Here is a 15,424-nt window from a genome sequence, read left to right on the forward strand (position 1 = left end):
ATTCAAGAGCAGAGTCAAACAGGTTGGCCTTTCAATTGGTTGATTTGGTTTGGCTGGTTGGTTTAAGCAAAAATGTCTGTTCAGAGGGCTGGTGTCTGATTGAAGCTGTTATTGAAGCTTCATTTACCCTGGTGCTAATGGTTTTGACATTCTCAGCTGCAGGGCAAGTGCATTATTACACTCCACTCAACCACATCTCATCATCCTGGAGTTCAGATGATCTCAGAAATCTGAGAAGACCTAATAATAAACTCTGTACAGATGCACAGATCTTGATGAACTGATTTATCAATGATTCTATGTGATGAGTCCTGATGCTGTCCATTCTGGTGTCCCCTTAAAAATCTATTTTTGTATTGTCCTGCATTCTTAAGTAATGGCACTACTCTATTAAAAATAATGTTTTATTATTATTATTATTATTATTATTATTGGCATCTATAATTCCATGGTTCTGTAACCTTTAACATCCATAGAACCTTACCACTGCATAAAAATGTTCTTTATCCACCTTATTTTGCAACACAAAATTAAGCTACCTTTTTGTGAAAATAAATTCCAGTAAAAAGTGACCACTTACACTCTTGTGTAAAAAAAAAATAAGGTGGATAATATAAAAACATTATTATTCAAATGTTCTCAGTCTCCACACTAAGAAAAAAACTGGTTCTTTTAGAAACTGTTCACTGAAAGGTTCTTTGGAGAACCCATGATGGTTCTTCTGTGGCAAAGCTTTGAATTTTTATTTTCAAATACGTAGGTGCAGACATAAGTTATTACATTTTTCTAACAAAGAGTGTCTGATCTTATGCTGATACAGTAAGTTGTGATGAAACGGAAGTAGTGACAGATCTTTTCTGCCTTAGTACATTCGAGTGTAACAGATTATTGAAAAAGAAAAAACTGAAAAAAGTAGGCTGGAGACTTACATCTATCCATGTCACTTACACAGTAAATATAAAACATCCATTAAAATGGTTCATTTTTATTTTAATATATAACAAAACATTTTAAAATGTATATTTAGTATAAGTAGCAAATAGAAAACTTTGACGTTAGCAAAATAAAATGATGAAGGCATGGTTAAAAGTTTCCTCATAAAAATAAATAAATAAATAAAACAAACATTATATCCTAGAACTAGGGTTTATGTTTATATTTCTTAACTGTCTTTGACGTCAGGAGCATTCTCAATTTTTACAACGGTTACGTTAAGTTAGCTTGGCTTTATACTTAACTTTTTTTTCATATTTTTTTTATTATTATTATTAAATAATTTATGTTTGTATTCTCACTGGCTGCCAACATAAGCAAGAATTTCACTTCAGTCTGAGCACATACACATCTACAAAGAAAAATTACAGTAAGGAGTAAAGTGATGAAAATAATATTCCTGTCTTATCACGTAACCTAATTAATATTAATGATTAACGTCACACCATGATTCGTAAATTCGCGTTCTAGTTCTGGCAGTCGAAGATAAAGCCAAACAGTCTGGCCAAATGCTTAATTTCTATGTGAATAAACAAACAGATATTAGAGATATTACCTCTAAAATCCGCAGGCTGCAGTGTGTCGACGGTGAGCACGGTCTGCGAAGACTTCTGCTGTTCAGTTTGACAGCAAATGACACCCACGACGTCCTTATTTTGCTCAGGCTTACTATTGCCATACATGTATTGTCATACTGTCCTAATAATCTAAGATAACGGCACAGAATAGAATAAAATCAAATATCAGATTTTCGCGGCATAAGAAGTACAAATCTTTCTGAACTTCCGTTTCAGACACCTAAACCGGATGTTGTCATCTGCTATTGGCTGCGCGCCTTTAAAATAGGCGGGACAAAATCGCAGCATTGACTGAAGCGCTTTAAGAGCAGATACCTCAGTCACCTTTAACACTCTGATTATCATTTTCCTGAATCAACAAATGTGCCAAATGTTTCTACCACATCACTGTATGATAAAATGTAATAAAATGACAGAATGCGTCCAGCTCTTTTAACATAATAAATATAAAACAACTATTAGTTTATTTTGAATCCCCTTATGCATTATATATTACAACGTTTTGAACAGATAGTTTATTTTAAAAATGTAACGTATATTTTTTTATGATGCCTTTTAATTATTTTAGACTAAAGATCTGAGACTATGGTAAACCAACAGAATACTTTTTTGTTAAAAGTTTCGAGAACCTCGATCTCTTGATGCACATTTAACATAAAGAAAAATCTGTTTAAAATTGACCCCGGTAGATAAGCGCGTGAACCCACCCGTTAATATGCTTTCTGCGGTTTTATGTATGATTGGATTACGTTAATAAACGCACATTTAGAAATATTTACGCATCTGCTTTATCCTCTTCACATTTTCCTGCAGGACTTTCGCAGCTGTTTTGCACTCGACCGGCAGGTGGCACTGTTTAAAGTTGTTTCGACCTCTTACACTAAATCACAGGACCTCAGGGCTCAGTCCAAATTTAGTTAGATCTAATGTGAAGTGATTTAGATAGAAGATTAATCCTATTGGCCTGTAGACGTTTATGTGTTATTCACCAAATTGTCATATTACTCTGTTGTTTGGAAAGTTTTACATTCCAGCTTTGCTACGGAATTGATGAAAAACATGTTGTCAGGACTTCACAGTTCTCTGATCTGTCAAATGGACTGATAATAAAAGAGATGGTCAGAGGCATGTGCTGTAGGCTGGACACACACTTCTGCCCCAAGTGAATCTGTGCATTTAAACTATCATTCCGCATCAAGGTGCAATGCAGGAAAACATACCACAAGTGTATAGGATGCAGGTTAGGTATATGTGTCATTTTGAATGAGAGCATCTCTTATCCTACATATTTTAAAACACTGTGTCTCGTCATGGTACTATTAGTATTTTCACTGGAGTAATAGTTTTTTGCATAATGATGATTCATGAAAATATGACTTCAGAATGGTCCTAAAATATTTGTGCAAAATATGCATTAATATAATGATAATTATTATTAATATTTTAAATTACCCAGACATATTTGTCAAGGTTTGTAAGATTTGTTATACATTTTTCCAGCAAGGATGCATTAAATTAATCAAAAGTGACTAAAGACATTCATAATGTAAAAAACTGCAGAAAGCAGGATCTGGAGTCCACCGCATACCAGCAGAAAGAAGTCAGGGGTCTGTGCATGCGGCTGTCCCCTGGAACCAAAAACAAATGCACAGAGGTCCCAAGCTGTGGAGCTGGTTTCGGGGAACAGCATTTCCTCAAGGCCACTCCAGCAGATGCAGAGCAGATGAATAACAACTGTTGTTTAAACAGAGGTGATGGTACCACATTTGGACCTATGTTACATGTATGTCGGAAAAAAATGGATATAGGGAAAAATTGTGCGCTTGGTGAGGCAGAGGCTACAACTTGGGGAATGTGTTTAAAGTGGGCCAGTGGCTCCAGATTAAAGTTCACCACCCCTGTGGTTTTCAACACACAGACTTGCACGTGTGTGTGTGTGTGTGTGTGTGTGTGTGTGTGTGTGTGTGTGTGTGCGTGCATGCGAGTGTGCATGTGTGTTTTTCTTTGCGTTGGGTGGTGTCTCTGGCTCACTCAGCAAATGGAAAGGCTCCACAGAAAAATCTCTATGTACACTACCAAGTCAAATATTTATTGCTATAATTCATTTAAGTAATTCATGTGTGAATGCATATGACATGTTCAACAATTACACAATTACTCTGGACATTTTTCTTGGATTAATTATGATTTCTGCATACTGGCCATTGTTTCTTAGATAGCGATGGTCTAAGTGCAAAGTACACTCTCAGAAATATGGATACAAAACTGTTACTGTGGCAGTGCCCTTTCATAAGGTTCTAATACAGTATGTACTTTTAAAGCACTAATACCTTCAGGGTATCAATATGTGCCATCTAGGGGGAAAATGGTACAAATTACAGCTTTTGACATGAAACGAAATGACATACTGTACATGCATTTCTGACTGGACACACACAGTCACAGAATGTTTATTCTCCCCAAATTAAATTTAGGTCAGTTCGGGCTAGATTCCTTTGGTCATTACATAAAAATACATCTGGTCTGAGCGGAACTTCTTTGGTCATCCAAATATAAAAAAAGAACACACAGAAAAATACGGTTTAATGTCTGGTTTTGAAACCCTGTGTGTTTTTCCCTGAGCTCAAAATGGTCGATCATGAGGTAGGGGGATAAGAGAGTTGTTGAATGTGGGAAAAAAGGATCCAATGATAGAAAATAGCAAGGGCGGAGGGGGCCGAAATGATGGAGAGGGGTATTGGTAGAAGGCTGCCATGTCCAGCGCTGAGATCACTAAGTGGGTGGTAGGTGCAGAGCTTCCCCTTGGCCAAATCATGAGAAACGCTCATATCTTCCAAGCAGTTTGACTGGGGTAGGATGTCAACCGCTGAAGCCTGTCTGAGAGCCAGAGACCGAGAGCTGCACAGATGGTAGTGCTGACAAATTAGTTCAGTTCAGATCCAGACCAGTTTCATTTCTGTACCTGGCAGCGGGTCTCTTAACCACTTCTTGCCCGACGGGGCTGGAATGATCGTTCTTTCAAGTTTTTTTGCTGAATGCTCTGTTTCCAAGCAAGGTCCCAAATCTGGGTTTGTAGTTTTACATGCTATGCGGTTACACGTTGAATATATGACTGCACATACAAAACGGCAGAGTTACCTTCAATCTCGTTATTTATATTGAATGAAAATGTGTTGGCTGCCTACATTAATGCCGCCCACATGAACCAGGATCAAGCCAAATTTCAGGCTGGATCCTAACTCACAGAGAACAGAAGCAGACAAACGGTGTGGCCAGACCAACCTGGCTCTCTTTAGGTTACTGTGCTTTGGATAGGAATGACCTTTCTTCTGCCACTACCCTCCCCATTGTGTTAATTTTGATTGCAACTTTTGATTGCTTCTAGACAGAGCTATAGGGTACGAAATGAACAATAAGAACAAAAGAGAATGTTTCTTCTTTGGAAATGACAATGTAATCTGCCTTTTGTGATGTTAAAGTATGCAATTCATGCAAAAAGCATTGAGTTTGCAAACACATTTCATCAACACGCTCCATGTTTTCCATTGGTCATCATACAGATAAAATGACCCAAAAATGATGCAATTGGTCGAAGCAATGGCGCTATTTACACATTTGAATTAAACCAGCCTTTCTATGGATTACTTTACAGTTGTCTCTGCATATTTAGGTGGATGCTCCATCCAGGTGGATGCTGCACACTGGTGGTGGATGAGGAGATACCTCCTGAATATGTAAAGCGCTCTGAGTGCCTAGAAAAGCACTATAAAAATGTAAGGAATTATTATAAAATTATTATTTATGGAAAACAAGAAGATAATTGGAATGTGATAAAGCATTCTAACATTGAAGAAGTTAAGGCTCATTTGTGCCAGTGATATAAAGTTTTAGTAATCATTCAAATTCTATAAGAACATGGCAGTCCACACCACAACCATATAATAATAATGACACAGAGGAACCTCCACCCAACTTAAAGACCTCAAGCATTTAAAGTGGCAGAGGACAAAACAGAAGCACATGCTCAAAATAAACAGAATGTTTTTGTGTGTTAGTGTGAACTCTAATATTGTTATCATGTTAAATTTACAGTTCTTGGTGTGAACATAATTGGTCATGTAAAGTGAGAATGGTGTATTCATGCCAAACATAAAAAATGTTGTCATAATTGGCATAACTTGTATTTAAATATTCAAAACGTAAAGCACCAACGGTGTGCCAAAGATCACATGATCTCAGTGGCAGCAAGAAATAATACAGCGTAACCTGTGTGGTCTGGTTCACTAACAAATTACTTCTACAATTTGGTCGCTTAAATGAATCATCTCGAACGTAGGAGCTGCCGGTTAAAATTAGTCTGATGAATCCTCCATTGAATGAAATCACAGAATCTGTCAGAGCAGCAACATATGACTCACTAACCCAATATTCTGTAGGAAGAGCGTCAGAGTCAAATTGCGCAGACTACTACAGTATGTTAATCCACTGACAAATTAGCATTGGAAGTGAAACAAATGTTTAATGGCTTAAAACTGAGAAAGTATAATATTCAAGTTCACCTCGAAGATAGCAAGAGCAATTAGACAGTAAAAAATGGTATCAAGAGACTGGAACATCTTTCTGCAAGGAGATGAAAAAACAGATGTCTTGTCTTGCTCAGAATTCATAAATCTTGTGTGGAGGAATCTGCTGTCTGTTTCTGGGGGAGCAATCTACTGCTCACTCCTCATTACTCAATAGTGTGATCACGTGGGAAAGGGCTTTGTGTTAAAAATCCATGCTCAGTGTCCCATAATAATAATTGTGATTTAAGAATGAGGTGTTTTTTCTATGCAATCACAACCGTGAACATATATTTGATTAATGTCTTTTATATTACACATAACATTATATTACCCAAGAAAATAAGGCTCAAAGTGAAAATTTCCCTTGTTTTGTTTCTTCTTAACAATTTAGCCCACTAGCTTAACATAGTGCTAACTGGTCACAAAAAGCTATTTTGAATTATGTAAATTATTTTAAGTGAAGTGCATATATATGAAATGGTCCCTCAAAGAAAAGTATGATTATATGATTGGGGTGATGTGTTCCAGAAATACTACATTTGAATCAGGGGCATCATGTTTGAATTTCATGCTATATTTAATGGAATTTCCCAGATACACCCAAGGACTATCAATGGAAAATTTCACAGATTTTGTATATTTTACGCAAAGCTTTCTTAATAGCAACATTAAGTCTGTGGAAATACCGCCCAATGTACTGTGTTAATATGAAAGATTTGTATTTTTAACTTGTGTTTTGATTTACATACTGCACTGTGTACTATTCTGGGGTTGAGGGAAATGTTCGTAGTTTGACAGAAATTGTAGTGGTAATTTTCCAGGTCTGCCAGGACATTTTCCGGATTTTTTCTTAAAGTGTATAAAGAAGAATGTCCCTGCTCTAATCAAGGTACCAACTTGTACCAGATAAGAAAAAAAATTAATTAGATTGCCGTGTCAAGTAGCCAAACGTGCACAGTATGTAAACGTGGTAAACAGTAATGCATTGCACCCTTCATAAAGCTCACTTCCAGTACGCCACTCTTTGGAGAGCACAGGTCAGTGATGCTCACTTTTGAAATGAATTTCCCTTTAGATCTTATTTGATCTGCTTTTTTTCTTCTTCTTCTTAGTAATCTAGAGCTGTGATCTCATGTAAATTAGATGGTCTGTGTCTTAATGCTTATGTTATGGCATCATCTGATTCTGAGCCAAAAATGAAAAAGGTGTGGTTGTTGTCTTTGTTCTTGGAGTTAATTGCACTTACATGGCTCTTTGTCCTTCCTGACATGATTGTCATTCTCAATGATCAGAGGGGGATTGTAGTTGAGGACTAATGGTTAGCACACCAGGATGAATAATGATCATCTGCTCTTAATTTATATCTCCACTCACTGAGGTCTTTAATAGTCTTTAGATTTGGGTTAATATGCATCAAATTAAGTTATTCCTCTGCCTTTTCTCATATTCTCCTCATTGGTTCTCAGCTGATGGGTTGCACATGTATTTGTATATAAATATCTAAAATGATTTATTGTATAAAATAGAAAAAAACATTTCCGGTACAATCAAACATCCTCCGGTTTACCGCAACTTTCTTTCACTCTTTGACATTCCTCCATTTTTTTATATATATTGTATTAATAATTTATTAAAGAAGAAAAAGAAGAAAAGAATAAAGCATATGCACACTGACATATTCTGTTTTTGTCTTTCAGCAAACTCAGAGCTGTAAATAAAGTGTGAAAAATCCACCTTTAAGAGAACCATTTATGTCCTCATAAATGATTTTATGTAGACCTTCAGATTTTAAAGAGGCAGTTTGATAAGTCTCAATGCTCTCTGTGTTGTTGGCATCCAACTGTAAGTTACTGAGAGAGCCTAAGGTTTCATGACTAGAGATGGTCACCTTCTGAACCTCTTTACTGCAATTCCAAACATTTTTCAGCGCAGTCCTTTATTGCTTAGTGAGGAAGTAAGGGATTCATTGGGGAAGAAGGGAATGCTCTGTGACCAATCTGAAACAGAGAATGCTTATATTCTTGTTTACAAACTGAATTCTCTGATTCTTCTTAACATAGATTTCCAGTGTGACCATTTCAGTAAAGTTTATCATGTTTTTAACATGAATTACTCTGTAATCACAGATATAGTTTTGTATTTTGCAGTGTTTGCCCATGCAAATCTTGCCACCACTATGCTATGAGTGGTTGCCAAGGCGTTGCTATGTGGTTTGCTAAGTGTTCTGGGTGTTCAGCTCTCTGATGTGAAATTGTGGACTCTATACACGTCAGGTCTGTCCTATAATGTAAGACTATGGATTTCTTTAGGCATGCAACATTACAATTTTGTTACAATTATTTTAATGCTATGGCTGATTATAAATAAATGAAAAATAAAAAGCAAAATCAAAAAGCAATCAATCTTTTGAATGCACAGTATATTATAATGTACAGTATAATAATTTAAATGATATAATATTCATTTTGAGATTGGCTAAAGATTACTTTATTAAATAATTAGATAATGTAAAATAAATGTATTAACTGTATACAAATAAATGAACTAATGGTGACGAACTAATCATGAGTTAAGGCATGTAGCAATCAAGAACTAACCTTAACTATCATATGAGTCATTTAATTAATGTGTAAATAATAACCAATGACCAATGCAAAAAAGCTGTTTTATAACATCTTGCACTGATCAGTCTTCTTATATCCAGCTTGTGTGTGTGTGTTGGATGAGGGTGGATTATGGGGGGTGAAGGGGGGATTCAGCCAGCGGAGCTGTACGCTCTGTACGCTGTACGCTCTTTGATTAAAGTAAACGTATTGGCCTAACACAAACAAGCATGGAGCGAGAGTCTGTGCCAAAATACAGATGGACTGACCGAGCAATCAGAGAGAAACAGCTTGCAGTGGTAAAACGACCAGATCCTGATTCATGCCTGCACTCTTGACATCACGGTCCCGCTTCTCTCCTTTGAGCTGTCTCGCATTGCACAGTCACACAAAATTAGCAAAATCTGATACAACTTTCCAAACACTTCAACCAAAAAAGCTCAACAGTTCAGTGACAAGTAGTGCTGTGGAATATAACCCTTCCTGGCACACAGACACGTTCTCTTCTTTGAATATGGCTGCTTATGAAAATGACATGAATAACTACATACTGCATAAACTAGTGATTGTACACAACTAATGTTATAAATGGGGTGAGAAATCTATAAATATCCATTATATAATCACTATAAATTTCCTGGTGCTTTAAAATCATGTGACAGTGTGAAGATTATACATAAAAGCATTTCCAACATTCCGAGGTTTCTTTATTTATATATATTTTTGGTGATTCAAACTCTCCATATTGAGACATTTCAGCAGACTGTAACTTTGAATCGTTTGCTTCATCAGTGGAAATATTTTCTTCAAAGCCTCTGCATTTCATTTTTCATGTATTTCTGATGTGATTTCTTGTTTAGGTGTCATAGAAATATAAAAAATTAAATATTGCAACTATTACAATGCATTAGTTTGAGTTTAAACTGTGCATTTCAAGGAAACCACTAAATAGTTTCAAACGAATAATTCACAAAGTTTCCAAAAACAAACAAACAAAATAAAAAGTTCCACATGGCAATTTAAACGTTTTTGTAAAATATATATATGTTCAAAAGATTCTTTCATGTTCTTCAAGTCTCCTATTAACTAAGGTTACATTATTTCCATCAAAATACAGTAAAAACATATTAATACATTTTAAAATTATTTTAATATAATTTAAGCCTTCGCTGTCACGTTTCTTCAGAAATCAGTCTAATGTGCTAATAAAATAACATTTCTTATTGTTACTAATATTGTAATGCTTTTTCAGAATACTCTGATGAACAGAAAGTTCACAAGAACAGAACTAATTGATCCTTGCTGGATAAAAGTATTAATTTTATTTAAAAAAAGAAAACAAAACATTTGTTTGTATTTTTGCTTTATCTTTATCAACCCTGCACTAGTTGTCACACTTTATGAGACTTATGTTTAAGTTTGGTGTTTGTGTTGAGTTCCTCTGTAACAAAAGTAATTATTCACCATCACTCTTACTGCACATTCAAGGTGTTGGGAACGCAATGATCTTCTCAGCTACGGCTGTGCACATCCTTTTAATAACTTACCAAGACTTTTACTTGCACATGTTTTCAATTAGCACCTAGAATTCAAAAATAATTATTGTGAGAGTGTTTAACACCCACATCGATCCCAATGTCGCTGATGGAGAACATCGATTGCAGACTGTTCACATGCCTCTACCCAGTGATTGTGAATCATTTGAAGCTAATACTGGATATTTGGCAGAAGGTGCATTGTGGGTAAACCTCAGCACGTAAATGAGGAACACTGTGGCCTCAGTGTGGTGTGGTCTCTCATGTCCAGTGTTTCGAGCTGATTTCTCAGTTACCACTCTGTTCACTTTTGCCATGTAATTGTGATGACCGATGCTGCTGCTTCCTTGGAACATTCACATTCACAGTCACGTCAAGCCAAACATTTCACGTAATGACAGAGACAGGACACAGGATCCATGAGATCCTTCAGGGGAGGTATGTTTGACATGTTTGTATTTTGATGATCTTTACGTTATATTCACTAAGCAATCAAATCAACAGGATTTGCTCTTCAGCATATAGTTTCAAACTACTGAACAATTCACCTACACTTCTAATACACAGTGGTCCCAAAGTGTTTTGGATACTATTGTCACAGTTAAATATTTATCAAATATGCAGTTATTTTTAACCAACTTGTCCCAAGGTTCTTTTTAGTGGATGAAGTCAGTTCCCCTCAGGTTCACAAAGGTGTTCTAACAAGAGTTTACACAAATGAAGTTCATCACATTAACTACAAACATGTTCCACTAACATCTAACAACCAGAAATTGTCTAAATATTTTTCTGTCTTAAAGGGACAGCTTACCAGTTTTAATTATAATATATATATATATATATATATATATATATATATATATATATATATATATATATATATATATATATATATATATATATATATATATATATAAATTATAATATTTATAGAATATTTTATTGATTTATTGATTTGACTTTGACCATTGATTGTATGAACAATAAAGAAGACATAAATGTTTGGAATAACATGAGGGTGAATAAATGAGGACACAGTGAACTACCCTTGTATATTGTTTGTCATTTTTTATTTTATTATTATTATTTTATTATTATTATTATTTCATATTTCCATACAGCTTTCATTTTTATTACAGTTTTAGCTGTAGTAATTGTTGTACTTCAGCTGTATTTCTTATTTTTAATTAGGTTTTATTTATTATTTATTTGACAATTTTAAGATTTTCAGCTATTATTTATATTTTATTTGAAGTTTTCAGTTTTCAACTTTCTTCAGATTTCAATAACCAAAGACGATTTTAATAGATTTAGTTTTAGCAAACAGCAACAACACCTTTAATACGATGACATTCATAAAGTTTTAAGCGCAACCAAATGGTCTAAATACTTTTTGGGGCCACTGTAGACATATAGAGGACAAAGTGAGAGTAAATAAGAGGTGGAGAGTCCTCAACACCTGTTCCTCATTAGATCTTGGTCCCTGTGCCAGAATCAATACGGCAGGATGCTAGAAGAAAATCTGACTGCCATTTGTGAATGGACTGAACATTAGCAATTTCCCAATTATTTACAAACAAGGGCCTTTCCTCATTACTCTTCCTCCCGCCCGTTCAGTCTTGGGGCCCTCTGCATCTCAAGCTGAAAAAGCAAGTTTTTCCCTCCATCCATCCCAGCCTTGTGAAATCAGATGCCCTAATTTTATTTGAATTAGCAGAACATTGTGTTCACACAACACTTCCAAATACACATGAAAGCATTTAACTTTTTTTCCTAAACCTTCACACTCACGTTTCTCTCCCTCGCCCTTTAGATGACGTATATGTTTCCATAGATTGCTGCATATTTGCTGGCATAGACAGACTAGTTAAACAAAAGAGGCAAGCTTTTTAGGGAGGGGACATGAGGGCTCCGCAGGGGTTTTAGAAACCTGGGAGAAAGAGCGAAAAAATATTGCATGACAATGTAGCGTAAGTTTGTCATCTTTACAATAAACACATCTACATCACAGCAGTGTAAACATGTGGTTGGGATTGGAAAGCAGGGGGAGAGAAAGAGAAACGGTCGAGCGGAGTGAGTTCTGTATAAGCATTACGAGAGATCTTGGCCTTGGCTCGTGCTTCACAATCACTTGGGTAGAAATGTAAATACCGAAATGAAGTGAAATTAAATCAAAGTAAACAAAGTAGTCATTCACATGCCATCTGCCCAACTGCTGAGCCATTTGTATACCTATATCTGCCAAAATAGTTAGCCTTACTTAAAACAAAAGTGATGAGGAGTGTTTACAATATGCAGTATATTTAAATGAAAACTTAAGCTTTGTTGCTTGGATGCTGTCTACAAAGGCAGCTCCCTTCTAAGAACATCCAAGTCAAAATAATGGATAAAATGTTCCAACTGAATCATCTTTTCTTTTTTGGATTCAATAAAAAGTAAAAAGTGAAAAGCTCATAACAAGAGTAATTCGTCTGGGAAACGTATATCTAGTCACGCACTATATTTTTATAACTATATAGTTCATAAGAGACTTCAATAGTCATGTTTTGAAGCGCTATCAAGAACCGACCCATACTAATATTTTGATCGGAAATCAGGCTTATTTGCACTGTATGCTTATGATTCACTAAAAAGAACTGGCTCATACGAGTCATTTGCTTTAGAATCAGATTTTACTTGTTACGCTGTATGTTTTGATTCACTAAAAATAATCAGCACATAGAGCCTTTTCTCAAAAATCTGACTTTAGTGTTTGTGCTCTATGTGTTTGATTTACTAAAAGAGACCCGACTCAGGTTTTACTAGTCATGCTATATGCTTTCGATTCTCAGAAGAACTGAAGAGTCATCCGTTCAAGGACCAGACTTTACTATGACGTGCTAAGAAGACAGGGCTCATAAGTCATTTCCTTGAGAATCAGACTTGCACTGTTTGTGGTCTATGGTCGTGCTGAATTGAAAATTCAGGGAACACTTTCAGAGTATTTCAGAACAAAATTGCACAGGATCCTACATTTTTTAATATCAACTTCAAATTTGGAACACAACTTATTTAGAAATATGGCTTTAATTTTATAGCAATTTTGGATGAAAATGTATTTGATAAAATATTTATTTTATATAAAATATGATAAAAATAGTACAGTACATTTTCTTTGCTACAGTTTGTTATCATTGCTTTCACTACCATATGGTCCGTGTTGGGCATAGTTACCACATATGGTTGCTGAAACAAATTAATTAATTTACTTGCTTTAATCGCCACCAGCATACATCATTAGACATTACAATGTGTGTTTTGTCCTTCACGCCTGCCAGTTTTTCTTAGACTCTAGCTGATTCTTGAGGATATGTGTTATTCCACCACTTTCTGGCACTGGTTAACTGTACTTAAGCCTCCAAGCTGTGTTGGGCCTGACTTCACTCCGGGCTGATGGCAGCAGTCAATGTAACGTAACGCTCCTCTGGGTGTTACCATTGAAATGTCAGCCTGCCATTGCTGATCATTTGTTCAACAGCTCCCAACACTGGAAAATAAACACCTTTTTCGTTTTCTTCTTCTACTGTCTGTCTACTGTTTAATTTTTTTTTTCAAGCTATGTGTGTTTTTTTTTTTTTTTTCTTCTGGGAGGGGTGATGAGATGTGTGATTTCAGGGCCTCTGAATTCCTCCATTAATGACTCCCAGCTTTCCAGCTCTGAGAGGCTGGAGAGAGGGACTGCGACCCTGATGCTGATAGAGCTGCTAAACACAGACACTCTGTTGGAGTGGAAAACCAATATGGAGGTCTGCTTGGCACAGCTTGCTGATGTAACACTTTTTAAAGATGCACTCAGTCTTTCAAATGTTTTACAAGTGATTTAAAGTATTTTAAAAAAAATATTTACAATTATGTAGAGTCACATTAGATGATTCTAGACACATGAGTAGCCTGATAAAATGTTTTATTACACATGGACAGGGTCCCTTCATGGGGCGGCCATGTTATGATCATATGACCAGCTGAACTACTACTTGCTGTCCTTTAGACATGGTCAACCACTCAATGTTGATGTTTTTAACTTTTTTTTTAATATTGCAAATCTCGCTGATTGGTTTAATCAAGCCAATTGTTTAAAACATTTTAAAGAGGCATTGACATTGAATCTTGAAAACCAGAGGGAATCATGACTGGACCGTTTTATATATATATATATATATATATATATATATATATATATATATATATATATATATATATATATATATATATATATATATATATATACATATATAAAACGGTCCAGTCATGATTCCCTCTGGTTTTCAAGATTCAATGTCAATGCCTCTTTGCATGTGGAATGAATATGATACTAAAAGGTTGCAGGTTTACTGTCAGATTCAATATAGTCTGCAATGTCCCATCCTTCAATAAACAACCTCTTTGCAAAAGTCAGATAATGCCAAAAGTACACTGATTTCATGAGCCAATTTGACTGATTAGTGTCAATAAAGGGTCTTTTTGGAATCATTTACATTTATCTGAACCAAAAAGCACAAAGTTCATTTTGCAATAAATTTTAATGAACAACTAAGTCCAGCAGCAAAGCACTATTTCTGATCCTAGATCACATCACATGATTAGAATGTCAGTCCGGATTGGCTCATGTACTGTAGGTTGTGTTCTCGTTGGCTCTTAAAGCACTTACACCAACAACAGCGCATTCAGAGAGCAAATCGCTGCAGTGTATCTGAGGTTATTGAAACAAGCTTGGCAACTCCAGTGTATTAATAATAAATGGCTGCCACCCATGCAGCAGAGTTGGAAGGGGGCAGCCTGAATCAGTTTCCATCACTCTGTTTTTAAGGCCATATGCCCCTTTTCATTACTTAGAGCACACCAGCTGTATTGTAACTACAACCAATTTCCTCACAGTCTATAAAACTGTCAATCAGAATCATACAAGAGAGCCGAGCGCAGAGTAGAGCATGGCTGCCTGAACGGGGGAGATTGAATTCGTAGCCAGATGTCAGCAAGTCAAAATCCTGTGCGAGATAATGTTGTTGGACTTTCATGACTTTAATGTAGAGTTCAGGCAAATTGATTAGGCTTTAAATGGAGCTGTTTGAAATGCACACAGGCTAGGTCAGGGAAATCACATAGCATAACCA

The sequence above is a fragment of the Carassius auratus genome, unplaced genomic scaffold (genome assembly GCF_003368295.1).
Source record: "Carassius auratus strain Wakin unplaced genomic scaffold, ASM336829v1 scaf_tig00215912, whole genome shotgun sequence".
NCBI classification, from domain to species: Eukaryota; Metazoa; Chordata; class Actinopteri; order Cypriniformes; family Cyprinidae; genus Carassius; species Carassius auratus.